Raw genomic sequence first — 23182 nt, forward strand, 5'->3', positions numbered from 1 at the left:
TGTGATTAGTTACAGACTACAGGTTAAGCCCGCGTGGGAAAGAGCAAGGTTTTTAACTGTCTTCTAAAAATGAGAAGGCAGTTGATCTTCCTTAAATCAATAGGCAGCGAGTTCCAGAGCTTGGCCGCAACCGCTAAATGACCTGCCACCTGCTCTGGATCTTCTAAATCTCGGTACAGTCACCGACAAAAATGAAATGAAAATGGATATAGAAAACAGCACACATGGAGTTCTGAGTTGGAGATTACACTGTAGGTGCTACTATTGTATAAGCAAGTATGCTTATGCGCAATTTCAACATGCACAAAGATTCACAGGGTAGAGAAGTGGAGAGATCCAATACTGAATCTGAAGTGGCTCTAATTGTGGTGTGAACTAGTACCTGCAACACCATTTTCTGGTTATCAGGCGGGTGGTAGTGAGCTTGCAAGCAGTCAGAATGCCCAGATGTGGATGTTGTGCTTATGGATGTGCATGTGCTGTCATGTAGGTGAGACACCGGATGTGGGCAAGATCACACAAAAGACAACCAGCAGTTGCGGTGAAGTCATGTATTCTACAGCAGTGCAGCAGAAGATGGCAGGGTATGATTTCGAGATAAACTGAATACATAGAAATATAGAGGCCCCCGCACTGAAGATCTACATACAGAGGTACCGCAGCAACACAAAGGGAGCACAGCATGACATGAGCGGCCTGGGTTGGATAACTAGATGCAGCAACGCAGCATCCATCGCTCTCCCTTTATCACCCTATCTTAGTGCAATTTGTAAGCCAGGCCAGCCGGCCACTATGTGCTGAGTACTCGCTGGACACCTACAAACAGACCTGGGGAACAATGCCCACCACTTTCTTGCTCGCGTCTTGTGAGGCTTCATGCTCCATGCTTTGCCTCAGAGGATAGCAGGGAGATGAAGCACATGCAGAGTGGGGCAAGATGTCATGGGTGGCTGACTGGAGAAGCAGGCATTAGCGCTGTATCATGATCCATGTGCACATGTATATCATTGCACTTTTATTTCCCAATGCTTTTCAGCATCGTCAATAGCCATTATTTTTCTTTTTGCTGACAGTGAACAGCATCAGCAAAAAGCATTTGCAAACAGGAGCGGCTCCTCCGCGGAGGTGGAGGAGCATCGCCCCACTGCTCTGTGAGCAGTTTGAAAAGGAAAAATAAAATGATAATAACTGCGTTATTGTTATTTTATTTTTCGATCCTGGCTCAGCTGGGGCAGGCTGGGCTGTCACAGGAGGAGTTGTGTGCCCTCTCTTAAGTGTGCATGAAGGTTTGGCATGTCGTCTTGTGCCGGCCAAACAGTCATGCGCACTTAGTATGTTCTCCACCAGGCTGTATTGCACACCCTGGGTGGAGAACCACGGTGCTCAGACCAATCACAACATCGCTGTATTGGTGACAGCAGTGTCGTGATTGGCTAGGGGAGACTGGGAGCTTCCTGCCTCCTGATTCGAGGACTGAGAGGCACCGGACGGCCTAAAGGTAAGTCGATTATTTTTTTCCACCCCCTCCTCCATATAGCCCCGGCACCCACGTTAAGCATCAGCTGCCACTGTTGGCAAAGCTAAACTCACTAGGCATGCTGGCTTTGCCAATGCTTTTTTGAGTCGTTGCCTTGTCCCCAGACCCCAACGCAGCACGGATTCTCAGTCACCCATTTCCCAAGCTCTGTGGTCTGCGCTGACCTACTGGGTCCTAATTAAAGTGACCACCAGCTACGAGAAATATCAAGTGGCTTCAATTAATTAAGGAACTCCTGAAGACTGCTATTCACTGCAGCCTAGACTGATCTGAAAGTCCCCTCCCGCCTTTATAATTTTCCTTTTGTCCCCGTTCTCATCTTTTACAAAGAGATCATTTTAATGTACTGTCAGGCTTAAACTAGTTATTTACATGTAGGCACGGGCTTACCTGGTTTTGCTGCATATATTGTACCTTTCCTTCCCCACCACAAGGTCCTCAGTGTGTGTGGCCAGAATTCCCAAAGGGGCATGTAACAAAAGGTACCAGCCACCTCAGCAAAGGATGTGGAGCCTTCACACCAAATACGTCTGGGTGCGGTATTCCCATAATTCACTGGGGACAGATCCTCATGGCGTTACAAGAAACACTGAGGTTTCTTTGAAAGAGGGACCACTCAAAAGTGTGCCTTATAAATATACTCCTACATCTGCTGTATTTTGTAGATCCATGCAGTCATTCCTGGCTTCAAATTCCTAGTATGCACCTTCAAGACTTTCCTGGCTGACCTGAACCTCACCCATTCTTGCAACAAGCCAACACATAACAAAGGTCACCTTCAAGACTTTCCTAGCTCACCTGAACCTCACCCAGTCTTGCAACAAGCCTACACATAACAAAGGTTCCATACTAGATCTTATCATGGCCAAGCATAACAGTATACCATTGGATGACCTATTACCTTGCAACTGGTTAGATATCCTCCTAATCTCCTTTAGCATCATGGATAAGGTGTTGATTAGACATGGACAACCTCGTAACCTCGTAAAAATAAACAATGGGCACAAGATCTGAAAAACATTAGTGTAAATGAGCTAACCATCATGAGCAGTAATCTTCTTCCGCCACTCCCCAATATGACAAATCTGGAGGAACTCACTGATCACTACACTCACACCATGACTGATATTTTTGATGCACTTGCTCCTTAACTCAAAAGCTTCCCTAGCATGCACTCAAAACCTCGGTTCAATGGCTCCCTAGATAACTTCAGACAACTAAGAAATATAAGAAATGCTTCTAACAAATATATATGCAGAATCTGATAACATTAGATCACAGCTTGACAAGCTTAAAATTGACCAAAACAACTCTGAAATCAACCAACAATGAACCACTCCTCAAACCAACTCGTGGCACTCAATGACTCATTTCCAAGCAGTGAGGAATTGTCAGCCCACTTCACGGAAAAAACAAGAAAGGTTGAATTAGATCTGCAACTTTCCTTGACAGACTTACTGAATCCGGAACACCCTGCACCTGCTACAGGGCCACCCTGGATGAGCTCTCCTCTGGTTGAATCAGTTGCCTATACTCCAAATTATGCGTTTTGGGATACCTTCAGACTACCGGGTAATGCTGAGCTGCTTAACATCATAACTACATTAAAACAGTCAAATCACTTCAACGATCCTATGCCAACCAAATTCTGTAAAGAGCTAATCTTGTCCATTTTCCCTCTCTGGTCGTAGATTGTACATGAATCTCTCACTTAAGGCGTAATTCCAGATTGCGTCAAGATTGAAAAAGTCACCCAAATCCCAACGAAACCTACGGCAGACTTATCTGATCCTAACAACTTCCGACCAATTTCTAATATCATGACTTCATCCAAACTACTTGAGAAATACGTTCATACACAACTCTGAAATCACATTGAACATTTTAAACTCCTTGACCAATACCAATCGGGCTTCAGATCAGGCCATAGTATCGAAACCACATTAACACACATAGTGGACGATGCCTTAAGACTACTTGATCAGAATGAACCTTGCTACTTATACTGCTTGATCTTTCCTCAGCATTTGACACAGTCAAACAACAAATTAATCGACCTTTTAGAAACAAGGGTGGGGTTATCAGGTCCAGTTAAATTGGTTTGCCTTGGTCCTTCAAAACCGATATCTAAGAATCAAAGTAAACAATGACCAATGACCTTTCCAACAGTAAGCCAGTCTCAACTGGAGTTCCGCAAGGATCCGCTCTCTCACTCACTCTCTAACATACAAGATCACATGTACTCAGAAGATGCTCAACTGTATACGAAAATGTATTCACCGGATGATACACTACTCTCAACTATGCTCTTCTGAAACCCCAACAGTGGTTATCTCACAACCACCTTATGCTAAATACACTCAAACCAGAATTCCTCCTGCTTGCCCCCCAATACTCACCCATTCAGGACTGGCTCAAACAAATAACAATTAAACAAAAACAGAGAGGTCAGGTCAATCTCTGAAAGCCACAAAGACGGAGTCAAATAAGGATCACACACCCACTTTGGGTGGGAAAGAAAGCCCTCACACACCGACCTAGTCAGTGTCATGCTTCATCATCGGGCCCCACCAAAGAGGCCGAGTGCCTCTTTGGTGTGCTGCGACGCCAGAAAGACTGCGGAGCTGGTTGTGTGAGAAGGGCGTGCTGTGAAGTAAAGTTGAAATTAAAAGTGCCTGAAAAGGTATCAAAAAATAAATTTTAATAAGTGATCCCTAAGGCACAGAGCAAAGAGTATTATGTGTCTGAATTTAGCTGCCAAGGTATTAGGATTGGTTAAATTCAGAAATACTTACATCAGTCAACATGTTTCTGCCATATGGGTGGTTTCAATTTACCAAGGCATTCATCAGGACTAAACCCCGGCGGTATGGACTCTCTAATCGTCCACCCTAACCTGGGGACGTGAAAGTGAAAATCTAAAAAAGGTGAAAAAGTGCTTAAAATAGAAGAGCAAGTTGCTCATTCCAAAAAATACTCCAAATTGTGGAGTGTTTCAGCACCTCACAGCACGCCCTTCTCACACAACCAGCTCCGCAGTCTTTCTGGCGTTGCAGCACACCAAAGAGGCACTCGGCCTCTTTGGTGGGGCCCGATGATGAAGCATGACACTGACTAGGTCGGTGTGTGAGGGCTTTCTTTCCCACCCAAAGTGGGTGTGTGATCCTTATTTGACTCCGTCTTTGTGGCTTTCAGAGATTGGCCTGACCTCTCTGTTTTTGTTTAATTGTATCTAACTGGGGACTGAGAGAGTGTCCTTGATTTTCCCTACCTCTCCTATTGTTGTTGTGTGTCAAACAAATAACAGCCCTCAATTGCACCCCACATGTTGTGAGCTCCACTAGAACATTATGCCTATTCCTAGACAAATGCTTGAATATGCAAGATCACATCAGTGAAACAACAAGAGTAGCCAATCCCCAACTCTGCACCTTAAGGACAATTAAACCGATCCTACTGACCTGAAACAAGGTGTCCAATCCCTAGTTATATCTAGTTTAGACTATGGAATTGTGACCCTGGCAGGGTTACTCAAAGCTAAACTGACCCCTTTAAAGGCCACTCTGAACTCTGCTGCCAGTCTCATCGCGGGCTCAAGAAAGCATGACCACATCGCACCAGAACTATTCCATCTCAACTGTCTCTCTATCGATACAAGGATCAGGTATAAGATAGCCTGCCTGACGCACAAAGCACTCCATCAGAACATGCCCACTTACCTGGCAAATAAACTTGAACTATCAGGTGGGAATTGTGCACTAAGAAGTTCAAACACTCTACTGCTGAAACCACTAAAGTGTAATAAGTTGGGAACCTACAGCCGTGCCTTTTCTGGTCTTGCTCTGAGAATTTGGAAAACTGTCCCACCAAAAATCAGAATGAACTCCTCGACCTCTGCGTTTAAAAAATAAGTCAAATGTTTGCTCCTGAATAGTTACATGTGACAATAGTGCTGTAGCCTTACAAACTAATGGAATTGACCTTACAACCCTACCATGCAATCTACATTTTATTAACTATTCATGTGTCTGTTTCTGTCTCCAATGTGTTTCTGCTGCATAAGCTCAGCTATCTTTTATGGTTTCCTGTTCCAACTTAACCAGCCAGCTTGGTTATACTGCGCTCTGATACCCTGCCGGATCTTGTTTGCGCTCTATAAAACTTTTAAAATAAAATAGAAAATAAAACTAACACACACAGAATTGCTGTTGAATTGCCATGAACCTAGATGAAGAAGAGATAGGGCTGATCACCTGCTAAGAGTAGAATGCAGCAAGCCTGGTCGCCACTTCTGAAAATGCAGCGCCTCAGTATCAAACTTTACCAGGGCGATTGCGTCACCTGAGCATCATCTGATGCACTGGGCACTGAATACGTGGTACACTTTTTGTGTATTATTTATCGCGCTCCCAGCATAAGGTGTGCCCATCAATCAGTTAATGTTTACAAATTTGGGATGCACTTAAGCAGTTTTATTAAGATAGGCGTTGGAGTCGAATCTCCAGGATTTAACGTTGTGGCCTAAAGGTTGCAGATGTGTACAGGTGGCACTAATCTGCTGTATGACACAATGGACTGTCTAATTGCATAAATGGCACATGTTTCTTGGCACATAACAAGTGAAAGAAATGTGCTGTTAAAATTGACAGATTCTGATTTCCTTTCAAAATGTACACATACAATTCAATTTGATCTACTGCCATGTTCAAAAGCAATTTAAAAATTAGATAATCTTACATACATAATGGTGCTCAATGCACGGTTCTTTTATCCAGTTGTTGAATGTGGAATAATGGTGGAAACACTTTGGATAGATAGGAATTTTATTTTTGGATACTATTAAATGCTTTTATCAAGAGTAGACTAAAAAAGTATGACATACACGAGTGACTAAAATTCCTGAAAGCAAAAAAATGTCTGTCCTAAAATGTGTTATTTCTAGATAGGGCGGTGTAGGTTCAGATAAATGAAACGTCATCATCACCTACCACGAGATATTTAAACTTTTAAAGAATTTGCTGACAAAGACCAGTGAACATTGATTTGCCATACTGCATACTTACCTCAAACATTTTTAATGCTCTGTTAGCAATAACGAAATCCAACAAAACAAAAGCAGGAGTGTAAATGGCTATTGGCATAAAAAAAAAACACTGCAACCGCTCACCTACTGACGCTGAACCTTTATTAAGGCCTCCATTAAGAATGCTGTGGTGTTGGTGCGATCTTTATTGAAATCGTGAATTTTATTTAACAGGTGAGATAAAAATTGCCAATTTCAGGTTTTGCTGTTAAATTAAGGAATAAATATGGATTTTAGTGCTATACGCACCGAAATTCGCATGCCACAGTATACCAGGCCACCCACTACTCTGAAAATATCGGCATGTTTGTACCTGGGACATTCTGCTTTTGGTTTTAAAATACACACAAAGGTTTGGACGAGTGTCGGAGTTTATGTAGGAACTCGCAATAGAGGCCTTAGAATCAGAGACCAGAGACTCTTCTGTAGAATGGTGTTTCATACATCTGATAGACATTGGCTTCAATGTAGCGCTGGTCAGACAGAACCCCATGACAAACAGAGACTAGCAGTGACAAAGATAATAGGTGTGGCTTTGTTTACAGGAAAAAAAATCTGTATTGTACACAAAGTTTTTTTGTAGGTCATGATTGTATAAGGGGATAAGACTTTTATGGTAGGAAAGGGTGCGTATGTAACACAGAGAGGTGGTAGTGCGTTAGTAATTGTTTTTAAGTCGAGCCTGGGCAGCGCATGCGCTGCTCTGTGAAGCATGCTGTATTCGAATATGGACTTGAAGCCCCGCCCACTCTTCGCCCATATTTGTCATTGGCTTGTGTCATTGTCCTTTGCAAATGCTAGCTTCTGATTTGTTATTCGGCTTGTTAGTCCCTCCTTAGTAATGTCTTGTCCTCATTTGTAATCTCTCATGAGGACTGGCCCTTTTAATTCTGTTGTTACACTGTATGTCTTATTTAGTCTGTGAGCACAATTTTCTTTAATGAGTTTCTCCTACTGCAGGCACGAAATGCTTTCCTGCAACATTGAGGGCGCCTTCACTTTCCAAGCAGCCCGGGACAATGGCAGCCGCTTCTTTGAAATGAAATAGGTCTCGCAATGACAAGAGTTTGAGCTATTGTCATTATAAATGACAATCCCTTTTATTTATGTGTTAATTATAAAAACAGTTAATAAAAAGGCATTGTCATTTACAATCCCAATAGCTTATACTCTTGCAAATGTGAGACCTATTGCCTTTTAAATGCTTGTTCCAGAAAACATAGGTCCAGATTTATATCTTGGCGCAGAAAGAACTCCATTGAAATGACAAAGGAGTCCCCTCCCCGCTATGTCTATGGTCTGCCAGCAGATTTAAATGATTTGGACCATAGTTTGACAACGGCGGAGACTACTCCGTCTCTGCCCTCGGAGAAACTTCTTTGACTTTCCGACAGAACAAGGACCGTCAAAGTTTTGGCTATATGTCCACCTGCCTAATTTAAATGGGCAGATATATCGCTATTTTTCAATGCCGGCACCGCCAAGAAAAATCGGAGAGTAGGGGGCACTGGAAAGTGCTCAGTACTATTCTCCCCATGAGAGGAATCTCCCATGGTGTGGGGGCCTTGTTTTTTTTACTTTAATGGCCAAGCGAACATTTCAAATTTTGACGGGTTGCACCTCCATCAGGGCGACGGATTAATAAACTTCTTTGCCCTGGAAGGACGAGCTGTCTGCCAAAATATAAATCGGGCCCATTGTCTGATTATAATAACAATTGATTTCAAATATATAATAGTCTTTATAGTGTAAGAGCAAAGAAAGTAGGAGACTAAAAGAGACTAAAAGAGTCTCTGAAGAAGTACATAGGCCTGATGCTCATTATCTCCCATCAATTTAACCATGCACTGCTTCGGCCACGTATCTGAACAGAAGCGTTCTTGCAAGCTTCATACCAATAGTACCTTTGCTCTGTTTCACATGATATACCAGGTCCTCTTTACTGCAACTCACATCCTTCAGTCATCAGGGCCAGCCTCTCTCTAGTCAGGAGTTTAAAAGAGCCCTCCAGAATCATCTCCAGGCACCAAAGGCATAGGGGTGTTTGTTATCCCACATCTAGTCCTAAGCCTTTTGCACTCAAAGTCGACGAATTGCAAAATCACTGGCTCAGTTGCTACAAAATGGAATAGTGCAATGTATAAATGAGTCACTGTGAGTGTTACAAGTAAGTTTCTGACTTGCAAATTGCCCTTAGTAACATTAACTGCTAATCAGGAGGTGTAATAGGGGTACCTCGCTCCGTCTACTAAATCACACAGGAATTTATAAATGGTTTGCAAACCGCAACTGCAAACCACTGAACTGATACCAACTCCCTGAAGGAGAAGGTATCCCATTAGTAAAGAGGAAGCAGTGCCCATGGGATAGTTTCCACTTTGTGAATGTGGGCGCTCGTTATCAGGGGGGGGGCAGAACTGGCCCCTCATGGTCCCTTCGATATCACTCACAGAACCTTTTAGATATCCCCTACAGACAGCTGTAGCTGTCACTCTGGCACACTAACAGACACACACACTCGAGTTTAGGGCAGCCCCTTTCGTCCATTAATGTTCATATGTTGCCACTGTGTTGCCACTGGTGGTCTGTAAAGCCATGGCATTCCGTGGAAGGTTACATGGGGATTTAAGCAGTCCCCTCTGTAACGTCTCCACTGTTCTACCACCCTTTGACTGTCTCTGCGCCCCAACTACCCAGCATCCCCTTTAACCCCCAGTGCAGAATGGTTCCCTTGCTACCTCCTGGTGCTGCCCATTATCTTGGCTGCACACTTGTAGTTTGGCTTTATAAATGCTTGTTGAATTGCTTCACACGCATTGACAAAGTCAAACCATTCCAAAACGGTGGCTGTGCGTGAAATATATATATATGGGGGCCATCTTGTAACGGGAAGGCCTTCACAGCAGGGGCGTAGCTACCATTGGTGAAGTGCACCGGGGCCCAAATCCCTGAGGGGCCCATTGAACCCTGGTAAATGCTGTATTTTACTACCCCTACAAAAGTCTACAGATCCCCTTTCCTTGCCTTCACCAGGGTCCATGGCATCCTTGCTACGCTACTGCCTCGCTGTACTTGTCCTGTTCAGTTTTGGATTGAATGTGCGGATAACTTTTGCAATGAGTGCTCTTCACATTCCAAAGTGCCTGTACTGGATGAATAATTTGGAAAGAAATATCTGAACATCCTTTGGGTTTCCAGACCCAAAGACAGAATTTATTTTGGCATTTAGTGAATGAATGAAATTGGATATCGGTGTGTTAAGTGGTATCTATTTACAATATTTACTCACCGTGGGAGCACAACATCACAGGCTTATGTTTCCTAAACATGCCCAATACAGGCGCCTTGGCTATTTCTGTCCGCCTCTTGGCTGTCTTCTCTTTCCTAGTCACAGAGTTTGGTCGCAGCGGCTTCTCTGAGGTCAGGAACGCGACCTCTTCCTCTCACAAGAAGTGAGAAGGAAGTCAGAGCATAGAACAGAAATACAGACACTCTATAGCTTTAGACTAAACCCAGCCAGTGTTATATAACTCACACTAGAGGAACTCACTCATTCATAAGCGCGCGGGGTGGTGATATATTTTCCTCCATTCCTTTATGGATCCTCTTCAATGCAGAGAGAGAATTGCTTTTTGGCTCGCACGCTTGGTTTTGTTGGGGAAAACTGCAGGGTCATCCCACAGGCATGCCTTTTGCCAGGGCAAACAGAGGAGGTGAGGCGAAAATAGCATGCACGTGCCCTGCGAACCAACCCATGCCCGAGTAGTAAATGGTATCATCCAAATAATTGAACTCACTATCTGTGAATGGTCATAGCGCCATCTCTGAATTGTTCCCAACATTTGGTGCCTAGATACAAAAAAAACATATGCCATTTACACCTGCATGAAAATAGTAGCACAGCAAACACAGTGGTCTTTCAGTGAAACCATGTCTTGGTGTTTAAAGGCAGGGTAATCCTGGTGCTCCTGACAATCAAAAGCCTCCCTACATTCACCAGGAAAGCCTTAAATCCATACTGTTCCTAAGTAGCTCCATCTTCCAAGGTCATCTTAAGTTGGGTTTGGTTCGGGCTAGGCCTCTGGTATGCCTGATCAATGCTTAATTTGTACCGGTGTTTGCAGGTGGTGGGCGCAAACACTCATTTTTGAGGGGCATCAACTTATTTGTCATCCTTAGATTTTACCTCACAGTAATAGAGAGAGAGGGAAAGGAGGAAGAGAAAGATAGAAAACAGCTACGGAGGGAGAAAGGAGGGGTGAAAAATGACTGTCAAAAGTGCGATTAGGAGAGAGTGATTCCAGGGTGGTGGACGAGACAGGCAGGAGGTGGGATCAAGACTGGACGGATTCGGTACTGGAAGCATTACAAGACACACTGTGCTCTGGCAGGCAACAGTGAATACCTCTTACTGATCTTACTTTTTTTTTTTTAAATATCTAGAATATGCGATTTGTGACCAACTCTGAACGCTCAACCTGCCCCTTCTCCATCACCCCACTAACCTGGAGGTTTCTAAGACATATGACGTGTCTGGGTATAAAACTGAAAGCACCAACTTTTATCCAGGAGCCAGGGACATCGTCGCTCAGGAAGCATCATTCTTTCACTCCGAGCAGGTACCACGGACATGGCCAACATACCTTTCCTAAAAGGAGGTGTCTGGGACCCTGAAACAAAAATAACACCTCTACTCAAGAAACTGTGAACTGCTAAGGGGAAACTAGGACAGGGCACCATCAGCAATGTGATTCTGTGCAGACATGCACAGGTTTCTCTACACAGCTTGTATCTGCTGAAATATAAACATACAAACTAACAGGGTTGTTCTCATTTCCATTAGCAGGGCTCCATGGATTGCACATTTGTGAGGGTGTACATCATTTGTACTTCACTCACACATCCACAATCTACATTCAGCATGCTTTCCAAGCCCGAGGCAGTGGAGCATGTCAGGTGTAGGAAGCCTGTCTGGGGTGCTGCACTCTAGCTTATTACAATTCATTACAGAGTGGGCTGACCTGCAAAAGGTGAAGGGCTAGTCATCTGTCCTAGCCTGACTCATGAGTAAATAAATGTAAGCAGGTTTCTCGCAGTGAGTGGAACACGCTCACCTATGGCAGCGGAGAAGAATCTTGGAGAAGTTTAAGGAGTGTTCATGCCTGAAGGTTTTATTGAGGGACAAAGGGATGGAAAACATTTCTGTGTGCCAGGAGGAGGTCGAGGATGTGTTTTTTTTTTTGCCTGGGAGGGGGGGGGTTACAGTGACCAGGACACAATGTGGGGATTTTGGTGGGCATTTCTGTCAATAATATTGATTTCAATGACATTGTAATGATTCATCAATTACAGACTTCGGAAATTTTGGGTGACGTTCTAGCTATCTGTGGGTTTAATGGCAGCCCCTCAAAGACATACTGTGGGTATTTTGGTGATAATTGGTCACGGCCTGGCATAATAGTGGAAACTTTGTGACATAATGTGGGCATCTGTGGTCTGATTCTTGACAATACTAGCATTAATGGTGGCCTCTTCATGACATTCTGTTGGCTTTTTTGCAACAATCTCCCTTTCCATGCTACACCTTGACATATTGTAAACATTTTGGGTAGAACTCGGCGAAACCGCAGTCACTCCATGCATACTGTGAGCATTTTGGGTGTTAATAGACACACCTTCACGTATTGTGGGTGTTTTGGTAACATTGTCCCTGGCACAATCGTAGTTCATTCACAGTAAATACTGGGAATTTTTGGAAAAGTTCTGGCTATTTCTGACATAACAGTGGTCGCTTTATAAAATATTGTGTACTTTCTTGGCAATTATCTAGCTATACCTGGCAAACAATAGTCACTTCATGATATATTGTTATCATGAAGTACATTTGTCTGTTTTGTGAAACTGACAAGTTGCTGTGAGGGAACCAAATACATCTTTACCTAAAAAAAAACTAATTCTACTATTTCAAAGACAAAAGATAAGTGTACTCAAGTAAAATGAAAATTCTGTATTTCATTGCGAAATGTATGTAGAAACAGAAATGGGTATGCTGATGTTTCTGAATAATGACTGCACGTGTGATTTTATTTTTTAAATTGTTAATTCATATTGAATACATGAGGTTTGCTACTGATTTTGGTTCTTTGGAACAAAATGGGACTTATTGTTACTGCTGTAACTGCCAAGACTTGGGTAGAGGCACGTTAACATTCACGTATTGACAATCTGTGTGGTATATAAAAGCTGAGTGACCAGTCTGAAGGTGTAAGCTCTACGTAAGAGGGGTGTGGTGCAGCGGCCAGGGCTGCTAACTCCGCAGCATGACATAAGAGGGGAGAGGTGTGGTGCAGCGGCCAGGGCGGCTAACTCCAGAGCAAGAGGTTCATGGGTCGATCCCCAGCGCCAGGGGCAAATCAGCTCAGCATCATATGTCTCTGGGAAATTGCTCACTTAATCTCCCTGACTGCCCCCAGCGCCTTGAGACCCTTAGGGGTGATTAGTTTGTCCTTTACAAATACCAGGTTTGATTTACGTAATTGAACTGTAGCATTTATATAAATGCATTTTGAATCTGTTTAGCTCTGGTGTCTTTGGTCTGTGATTGTGAGCTCTATATTGCTTTTGATGTTTCCACCCTGCCACTTCAAAGTCGAAATTCTGGCACACCATGATGCTAAGAAGCTACACTGAAAATGAAAGATTGAAAAACAGAGGGAAAAATGTTGCTAAATACATTTTGAAAAACGATGGGCCATGTGACCTTTCAAGACCAGATTTCTTAGGTACCTAAGAGCCTTTAGGTTTTGATCTATTTGATGTGGGACTGTGCTGAAATATCAAATACTTTGCCACCATTTGTTGAAGTTTTTTTGGGAGGGTGTTGAATCCTAACAATCTTGAACATGGTAAGCTTTGCCTGGCACACCACAAAAACATTAAAATAGTTCATTCAGAACCTCTGGGTTTTTAGCCAATTTAATTGATAATTGTGCTGTAAAATGCGAACCCTCTAGATGGAGATGGGTTTGCGGGACTCACTCGATTGCTTATTACTATTCGATAGAGGTGTTTATTTTGTGAATTTCAAAATATCCAAGCTGCCATTTTACTGATGTGAACACCGAACAGTGTCGGGCATGGATGTATGTCGTTGCAACGCATGCTTTTTCCACGCATGCCTTTGCAACGCAGGTTTTACAACGCTAGTTGTTACAACGACTTGCGTTGGGGGGCGCTGGATAGTGAATAGTTTAATTTACTATTCCAACTCCAGTCCCCGTGGATAGTAGGGAAGGTTTTTGGATAGTAAATTAAACTATTCCCTATCCTACAGCGCCCTCCAGCGCAAGTCGTTGTAACAACTTGCGTTGTTATTATTTTTTTTATTGCGGTTCTCTGAATTTTTACACAACAATCAAATGCCAGTGCTTACACATAAACTCATCAGTTAAGACAAAATAAAAGAGCACAAAGGTTACCACTTGTCGTGTAAACGGGGATACAGCTCACACTATGATGTAGAGTGTGGTATCAGAAAATTATTGTCAGGTTCTCATCAGAGATAAATATTGTGTCCCACATATGGTCTGCAAAAATATTGCCCCATTGGAGTTAATAATAAAACATCTACACCTAATGTTTTTTATTGTAAAAGATAATACAATGGTGTAAGGCAATATTTCTGCTTTTAATATTCTTAAGTACAACATGGTTTGCTATGTACTAGAGTCTCAGCACCTGAGAAGAAAAGGAAACCATATGACACATTTATTGAATTGATCTTGATAAACATTTTAGGAAGTTCATTATTTACTTGACTATGACCAGCTGATCTGACAAGCTCATGAACTTTTTTTTAATCAGTTATAAAGTACTTTTCAAAAAATAAATCATTCTGCCTGACAAAGGGATTTTCAACTAAAGTAGTCACAACCTGTTCACATATGTCAATCAATCAACTAGCATTTTGTATAGCGCAGCACTGTCACCCCTAGGGGTATCTGGGTGCTCAGGGTGCTGTGTCTCTGTGGAAAAGCCAGGTCTTCAGTTTCTTTCTAAAATCTGCCAGGGAGGGTGCTGTTCGGAGATGGAGGGGCAGGTCGTTCTAGATCTTGGTGAGGATGTAGAAGATGCGGCTACCAAAGCAAACACAAGGAGATGATGGACGGAGAGCTGAAACTTTTCAGACGCTCAGTCACAGATCTGGCTTGAATCCATCATCGTTCTTTAACTCACTTCGCCACCCCAGGTCATACACTGCTATATGCAAATCGGTCTTGACCCTGTGCCTCATGGGGACAGTCCAACCCAAACTGCCAAGCCACGTCTTCCCTGGACCGGAAACAAGCATCCTAGGACCGGTTTCGGGCTAACAGCCCTCATCAGCCAGGCTAGCTTGAATCCAGTGGCAAAGTGAGCAAGGGACCCACCTCTGGGCATACACTGCCAACTTAGGGAGAACAAAGCAAACACAAGTAGATGATGGATGGAGTGCTGAAACTTTTTAGACACTCACCCCCAGTCACAGATCTGGGTTGAATCCATCATCATTCTTTAGCTCACATTGCCATCCCAGTTCAGACACAGCTATATGCAAATCAGTCTTGACCCTGTGCCTCAAGGGAACAGTCCAGCCCGAACTTCCAAGACAGGTCTTCCCTGGACCAGAAAAAAGCATCCTGGGAACCAAAATGATGCGGCTACGACAGATGTGGGGGGTGAGTGTGAGTGCGAGTGAGGCGGAGCACAGGTATCTTGCAGGCAGATGGAAGTTCAGTCAATGGATGATGTAGGACGGTCCTTGCTTGTGTATGGCTTTGTAGGCATGCGTGAGGATTTTGAACTGGCGTCTCGTTTGGATAGGGAACTAATGGAGATTTCTGAGGTGGGGATGATGTGGGTCCATTTGGGCAGGGGCGGCTCCTCCACTAGGGCAGATGAGTATCACCCCACTGCTTTCTCGCATTGCAAGAAAGCCAAAACATAAAATGGTAATAATGTTTGGTTATTACAATTTTATGTTTCTTTGCGCATTGCAGTGGATGGGCGGAGCTGCCTGGGCAGGTCAGGAGTGGTTGCCCACTCCTGAGTGCACAAAGACTGGTCGGCCCTCTCGGGCCACCCAAACCAGTCATGCGCATTCTGCACTTCTCCATGCAGGATGCATTGCAGCCTACATGGAGAACATGCAATTCCCTACAGCCCCTAGCTGGCCGGTGTCCCAGCCAATCACAACACTCCACTGGAAGGGGAAGGAGGCTGCCTAGTTCGTGTTCCTGTTGGAAGCAGGAGAGCAGGACCAGGGAAGACGCTGGACCCGGGCCGGCAGAAAGGTAGGTTAAATATGTGTTTTTATTATTACTGACCCCGCGTGACTCAGCACCCCCACCCCGCGCGCGAGCCCTGCCAGCCGCTACTGCATTTAGGGAGGGTATGTAAACTAGGTATTCACTTTGGTGGTTTGGTACCAGAATATTGGGAGCTGAATATTGTCTGATATATTACACTATTTTTGCTGAACTCAATTATACACTTTAAACCTAGAACATTCATAAAACTCCATGGCCCTTAAAGGATAGACCTTATCTGTGCGCAAGCAGCAAAAGAAAGAAGATGCCTGTGTTTCTGTGGGTTTGTGAATGTGTTCGAATTTTAAACTCTTTTATATATGTTTTATTTATGTTGCTGCTGTGTATGAACGTCAGGCATAATATTGGCCCATGTGCCTTTCCATAAAATCTTATGTGTGGGACTGTCAAGGAGTATGAGGGGGGGGATGTGAGTAGCTATCCATATGTATATAGTACCATGGGACCACGATGGGGATAGGGCATCACCAACAATCTGGGACTTAACCCTTTGTAGGACTGCTGCCCAAGACTTGTAGGCCTGGAGCATGAGTGTGTATGCTAGCAGTCTCTGATCCTACTCCTAAAAACAAGAATACGTAAAATAGCTACTTGTGAATGTTGCACGTCAAAATGTCCCCATGTAGTACAGGGATTTTTGTTGGATTACCAGGCACGCTGTGAAATCAGTGACCCCCTTTAAGTTCTACCACACGGTTACTCTTTGACATCTTTGTAATTCAAGTTTCCTTGGCATTCAGTAAAATAATGCCTCAAACGTATCCGTTATGTTACATTTTGTGTCACAAAAACACACAAATAATGCCTCCAAATGACAGGAAAGGTTCATGTTGCGGCCGTCATCAACACTGTTTTGCTTTGTACTCCGCTATGTAAACTTCTTATTGAAATGAAAATCTGACTGGCTTAGCGACTGGCATCAGCGAGACAGTTTTAAAGCTGTATACAAACTCGTTTTTAGGGCTCGCCTGCTGATGCGCTTCAGCGCATAGCTGGCGAAGCTCTATAGGGGCTTATCCAGTGTTTATCCACTGGCGATTCCACTGGCGATTCCTTCAAGTGCATGTGCTTTTTAGGTCATTGCGCTTGCGCAAGCCCTAAAAAGCGCGTGCACAATGCCACCAGCCGCCTGCCTGCCTGCCTCGCATTACCACATCAAAGGCAGCCCTCCGAGCGCATTTCTCACCCCCTAATTATTCACGGCCGGCCGGCAGGCACATCAAAGGCTGCTGCTGCCGTGACTCGCATTTCTCCTCCCTCCTCCCCTATCACTGCCCAGGCCGGCCGTACTTTCTCTTTACAAGGGCGCCCATTCCTGAATCACTTGAAATCTCTCCACATTATTTGCATTTTGTTAATTAAAAAAATTAACTTCAACACAGCGTTGCACATTTTTCTCGACTTCGGAAGGATGAGTCCCAATCTCATTTGTACAAAGTGTTGTAATGGGATTATTGGAGAGTTAGAGAAACGTGCTCACAAGTTACATTTTTATGCAAATCATCTGAGTAAATAAACAATAGCATGGTGCCGTTTGCGTCCTTGACTTGATCTGGTTTTTATTTTTATTTTGCTATTATTCTCACAAAGGCTAAGAAGGTCTGCCTACTTTAGTATTAAGTGCTATACGTCGCATAAGCAACAGCTAACCATTCACTCACCCACGCAACGCCACTCACCCATGCAACGCCACTCACCCACGCAACGCTACTCACCCACGCAACGCCACTCACCCACGCAACGCCACTCACCCACGCAACGCCACTCACACACGCAACGCCACACACACACGCAACGCCACACACACACGCAACGCCACACACACATGCAACGCCACACACACATGCAACGCCACTCACACATGCAACGCCACTCACACATGCAACGCCACTCACACATGCAACGCCACTCAACCACGCAACGCCACTCACACACGCAACGCCACTCAACCACGCAACGCCACTCACCCACGCAACGCCACTCAGCCACGCAACGCCACTCAGCCACGCAACGCCACTCACACACGCAACGCCACTCACACACGCAACGCCACTCACACACGCAACGCCACTCACACACGCAACGCCACTCACACACGCAACGCCACACACACACGCAACGCCACACACACACGCAACGCCACACACACACGCAACGCCACACACACATGCAACGCCACTCACACATGCAACGCCACTCACACATGCAACGCCACTCACACATGCAACGCCACTCACACATGCAACGCCACTCACACACGCAACGCCACTCAACCACGCAACGCCACTCACCCACGCAACGCCACTCACCCACGCAACGCCACTCACCCACGCAACGCCACTCACCCACGCAACGCCACTCACCCACGCAACGCCACTCACCCACGCAACGCCACTCACCCACGCAACGCCACTCACCCACGCAACGCCACACACACACGCAACGCCACACACACACGCAACGCCACACACACACGCAACGCCACACACACATGCAACGCCACTCACACATGCAACGCCACTCACACATGCAACGCCACTCACACACGCAACGCCACTCACACACGCAACGCCACTCACACACGCAACGCCACTCACACACGCAACGCCACTCACCCACGCAACGCCACTCACCCACGCAACGCCACTCACCCACGCAACGCCACTCACCCACGCAACGCCACTCACCCACGCAACGCCACACACACACGCAACGCCACACACACACGCAACGCCACACACACACGCAACGCCACACACACACGCAACGCCACACGCAACGCCACACACCCACGCAACGCCACTCACCCACGCAACGCCACTCACCCACGCAACGCCACTCACCCACGCAACGCCACTCACACACGCAACGCCACACACGCAACGCCACACACACGCAACGCCACACACACATGCAACGCCACACACACATGCAACGCCACTCACACATGCAACGCCACTCACACATGCAACGCCACTCACCCACGCAACGCCACTCAACCACGCAACGCCACTCACACACGCAACGCCACTCAACCACGCAACGCCACTCACCCACGCAACGCCACTCAGCCACGCAACGCCACTCAGCCACGCAACGCCACTCAGCCACGCAACGCCACTCAGCCACGCAACGCCACTCACACACGCAACGCCACTCACACACGCAACGCCACTCACACACGCAACGCCACTCACACACGCAACGCCACACACACACGCAACGCCACACACACACGCAACGCCACACACACACGCAACGCCACACACACACGCAACGCCACTCACACATGCAACGCCACTCACACATGCAACGCCACTCACACATGCAACGCCACTCACACATGCAACGCCACTCACACACGCAACGCCACTCAACCACGCAACGCCACTCACCCACGCAACGCCACTCACCCACGCAACGCCACTCACCCACGCAACGCCACTCACCCACGCAACGCCACTCACCCACGCAACGCCACTCACCCACGCAACGCCACTCACCCACGCAACGCCACTCACCCACGCAACGCCACACACACACGCAACGCCACACACACACGCAACGCCACACACACACGCAACGCCACTCACACACGCAACGCCACTCACACACGCAACGCCACTCACACACGCAACGCCACTCACCCACGCAACGCCACTCACCCACGCAACGCCACTCACCCACGCAACGCCACTCACCCACGCAACGCCACTCACCCACGCAACGCCACTCACCCACGCAACGCCACTCACACACGCAACGCCACACACACACGCAACGCCACACACACACGCAACGCCACACACCCACGCAACGCCACTCACCCACGCAACGCCACTCACCCACGCAACGCCACTCACCCACGCAACGCCACTCACCCACGCAACGCCACTCACCCACGCAACGCCACTCAGCCACGCAACGCCACTCAGCCACGCAACGCCACTCAGCCACGCAACGCCGCTCAGCCACGCAACGCCGCTCAGCCACGCAACGCCGCTCAGCCACGCAACGCCGCTCACCCACGCAACGCCACTCACCCACGCAACGCCACTCACCCACGCAACGCCACTCACCCACGCAACGCCACTCATCCACGCAACGCCACTCATCTATATGCAAAACGAAAAATGTCAAACTCTTCTATTGCGAGACCTATTGCATTTTCAATGCTTGTTCCAGAGGGCAAGGCAAATGCAGCCTGGAGTGTTATGGCGTGTCACTTTACAGCTGCTACTTAATGACATTACGAGATAGATCCTAATATCGCTATTAACATTGTGTGCAGAAGAGAGTTTCTTAGTAACCTTAGTCGAGTGAAGGTAACCTGAGGCTGGCGTCCCCGTGGTATAATCCGCACATTTCAGCGACTGTGCAACTATCCCTTAACGGCAGAAGGAAACCAAGTCCCTGTGCTGCAAGTTGTCTTTAATACCCGTTATGCACTCACTTAGATTGTTCCCAAAAAAGAATACCACCCACACTTGTTACTGACTTGATATTTCAAGTGAGAGTTTCATTCTTATGTGGCCGTGTTCATAAACTTGCGACTACGTTGAAAATGTTATTATAGCCACCCGCCGGCACGTCATCGTAAATAAAGCAATCTGTGAGGCGATTGGATGCCGTGCGCCTGTACCCTGACGGCTGCCTGCAGCTGTTGTCACAGCAACCCACAACAGACTCGGCAGAAGCACCAGCAAGCCCTGCTTTGTAAACTCCACTCTCGGGGACAATGACGAACCCGTTGTTTACACCTTCCCGCACCAGCAACACAAACGCTCTGTTGTGCAAACCGCGCAGCTGTTTGGGAAATCATCTCCGGGCAAGTGGTTAATTAAACCATCGAATTATGCCGAGCGCATCCACACAAGACGCATTACAGCAGCTTTGATGGCTCTGTTTATTCTCCCCCCAGCATGAAAGATAACGGATCACCTGCTAAGCGCTGTGGCATTACTTCCAGCATCAGAGCATCAAAGGAGGGCGCTCAGCGCCCAGAGCATCTCATCTCGTTCAGTCAGCAGCACTCAGCGCTCTGTGACCGAAGACAAAAGAAGGGAGGGATGGATGATGATGATGATACTCAGGGGACCAGGGGGCATCATCACATCTGCTGAGAGCAGGTTGCGGATGTCAATGAGGGCACGAAGGGTTGCCACAAGATCTACATTATGGGGTAATAATCACTGTCCTCAAATAGCTTTAAATTGGGGAGGGGGTTCACTGTCCACCTTGGTGCTGGATTCATTTTGTTATGACTGGTGAATGATCTGAAATCACCAAGTCAAATGCATTTCAAAGAGACAAGCAAGGACCCGCCTTTGTAAATCTGAAGGACCCCCACGAACCTCCCATCCCTTTGCAACTTTGACAGCTCTGCATGACAAGGAAGAAACAACCTACCAAGTGCGTGCTGGCGGCAGCCCGTCCTCACAGCCCCGGCGCTCTGAAGAAGGGCCCCGGCGGTGCTAGGTGGCGGCGGCAGAACTTAGCAGGAAGGCCCGGCGAGCTGCCATGGTCCCGGCTCCGCTGCTGTCCGGCGTCTCCGGGCGCTGCCCCTGCGGCCCTCGGCTCCCGGAGCTGAGAGGCGGCTCTCGCGGAACGGAGGCAGCAGACACTCACCTCCTGACGTCACCGCATGGCGTCTATTTATAGATTGGTGATTGGATTTCATTCATGAAAACATTGTCCGGGAGGCCAGGTGCGCAGGCGCGTCGGTCGGCGGGGGCGCGCGCTCTTCGACTGCACCGTTGAGGCTCGCGTGCGCGCGTGCCGTCAGCACCGCTGGAAAGGCCACGCGGGACCTTGGCAGGGCGCGAGCCGCGGTTACCTCACGCGCCGCTCTCTAGGAGCGGCCTCGTTTATGCACTGCTGTTTATGGGATGCGTGGCAGGCCCCAAAGCTGCGGCGGCGGCTGCTGGGTGACACCAGTACAACTGAGCTGACAGACTGAAGCGCTCAGGCGCGCAGCCTCCAAGGCAAGTCTATGCGTGCATCACAGAGGCGCGCGGCTCTCTACACAGATGTGCAGCACCACGGCGGACGCGCTGGCCAAATAACACATGCCACCCGTATTTGACACCAGAAGAAAACGACCCGCCAAGCTATGGCACTGATTCATTCCAGCCCGCCGGGAGAGCAGCAATGTAGACAAACAGTAGCCATGGCTGCTTGTGGTTCATGTTCAGCAAAACACTCACAGTATTGTCACACATATAGTTTAAGGGATAGACATAAGAGAAACACACAGAAACAAACCAAGTCAATCGCTGACATGCATGGTAACTAAGATAATGCGAGCACTCAGTTCACTCCCAAAAAACAGTATAATGCAAGCAAATCAACCAGAGGACTTTCACCGTTGGAATTAAAGGCCGTAGTTTATTTGAGCAAAATTAGACCGCTCGTGGTCGGCCATGAATCAAGCTAGTCCAATTTTGTATTGCATTAAACATCATCAATCAATCAAATCAATCAGTGTGATCATAAATCAGGATTGCGCCCCATAAATAAATATGTCAACCCCCATCAAGTTTTCTACATATCGAGTCATAAATCATTTGCTTGGCAAGTAAAGCATGCGGTGTTTAGGAGCTGGATTTGTATCGCTGTCGCCAAGGAGGGTAACCCTTTCAGGTATTAGGCTTAGTTCGCTACCTTGTGTGTCCTCTGAGCCCTGCCGTCCGGTAGGGTGACCAACTGGCATGGGTGCAAATTCAGGACAAACTGTCATAATTCAGGACAGGAGGTTAGAATTCAGGACAAAAGGTAAGTTTACAGACACATCAGAAGAGGTCGCACAATAGTATATAAGTAAGTAAATAGACAACCACTTAAGTACAAATGAAAAGAAGTTTATATTAGGTTGAGACAATTGTGCACTTCATGGTTTTTCAGTATGCGCACAGCTTTGAGCAAATGTGCAGGTCTTTTTGTGGTAACAAACACGCCCAACTCCCCCTTTCCAGCCTCGCAGGGAAACGCCTGATGCCAGGTCCGTCCAGTCCAGCCTTGCTACCACCTTCCAATGGTGACCCTCCTCTTCACATAGACTCTCTATCATGTGTATTTAATTTCCTTTATAGTGCTACTCATCCTAAGTAAGTAGGACAGGGTGTCGGAGTGTGTTACATCACACACATATCATATAGAGACAATGACTCATATAAATGTGAAAGTCAATCTATA

At 46.5% G+C, this 23182-nt stretch overlaps 1 protein-coding gene across 1 annotated transcript in view; it reads right to left on the reverse strand.

The window, feature by feature from the left end:
• RHOBTB1 (Rho related BTB domain containing 1) overlaps positions 1 to 21679 on the reverse strand; it is a 162029-nt gene extending 140350 nt beyond the window's left edge. The window contains exon 1 of the mRNA XM_078642684.1: positions 21398 to 21679. The gene's annotated coding sequence lies outside the window, so the exon portion shown is untranslated. The remainder of the gene's footprint in view (positions 1 to 21397) is intronic.
• Between the last annotated feature and the right edge of the window lie 1503 nt (positions 21680 to 23182).

The sequence above is a fragment of the Lissotriton helveticus genome, chromosome 5_1 (genome assembly GCF_964261635.1).
Source record: "Lissotriton helveticus chromosome 5_1, aLisHel1.1, whole genome shotgun sequence".
Lineage (NCBI taxonomy): Eukaryota > Metazoa > Chordata > Amphibia > Caudata > Salamandridae > Lissotriton > Lissotriton helveticus.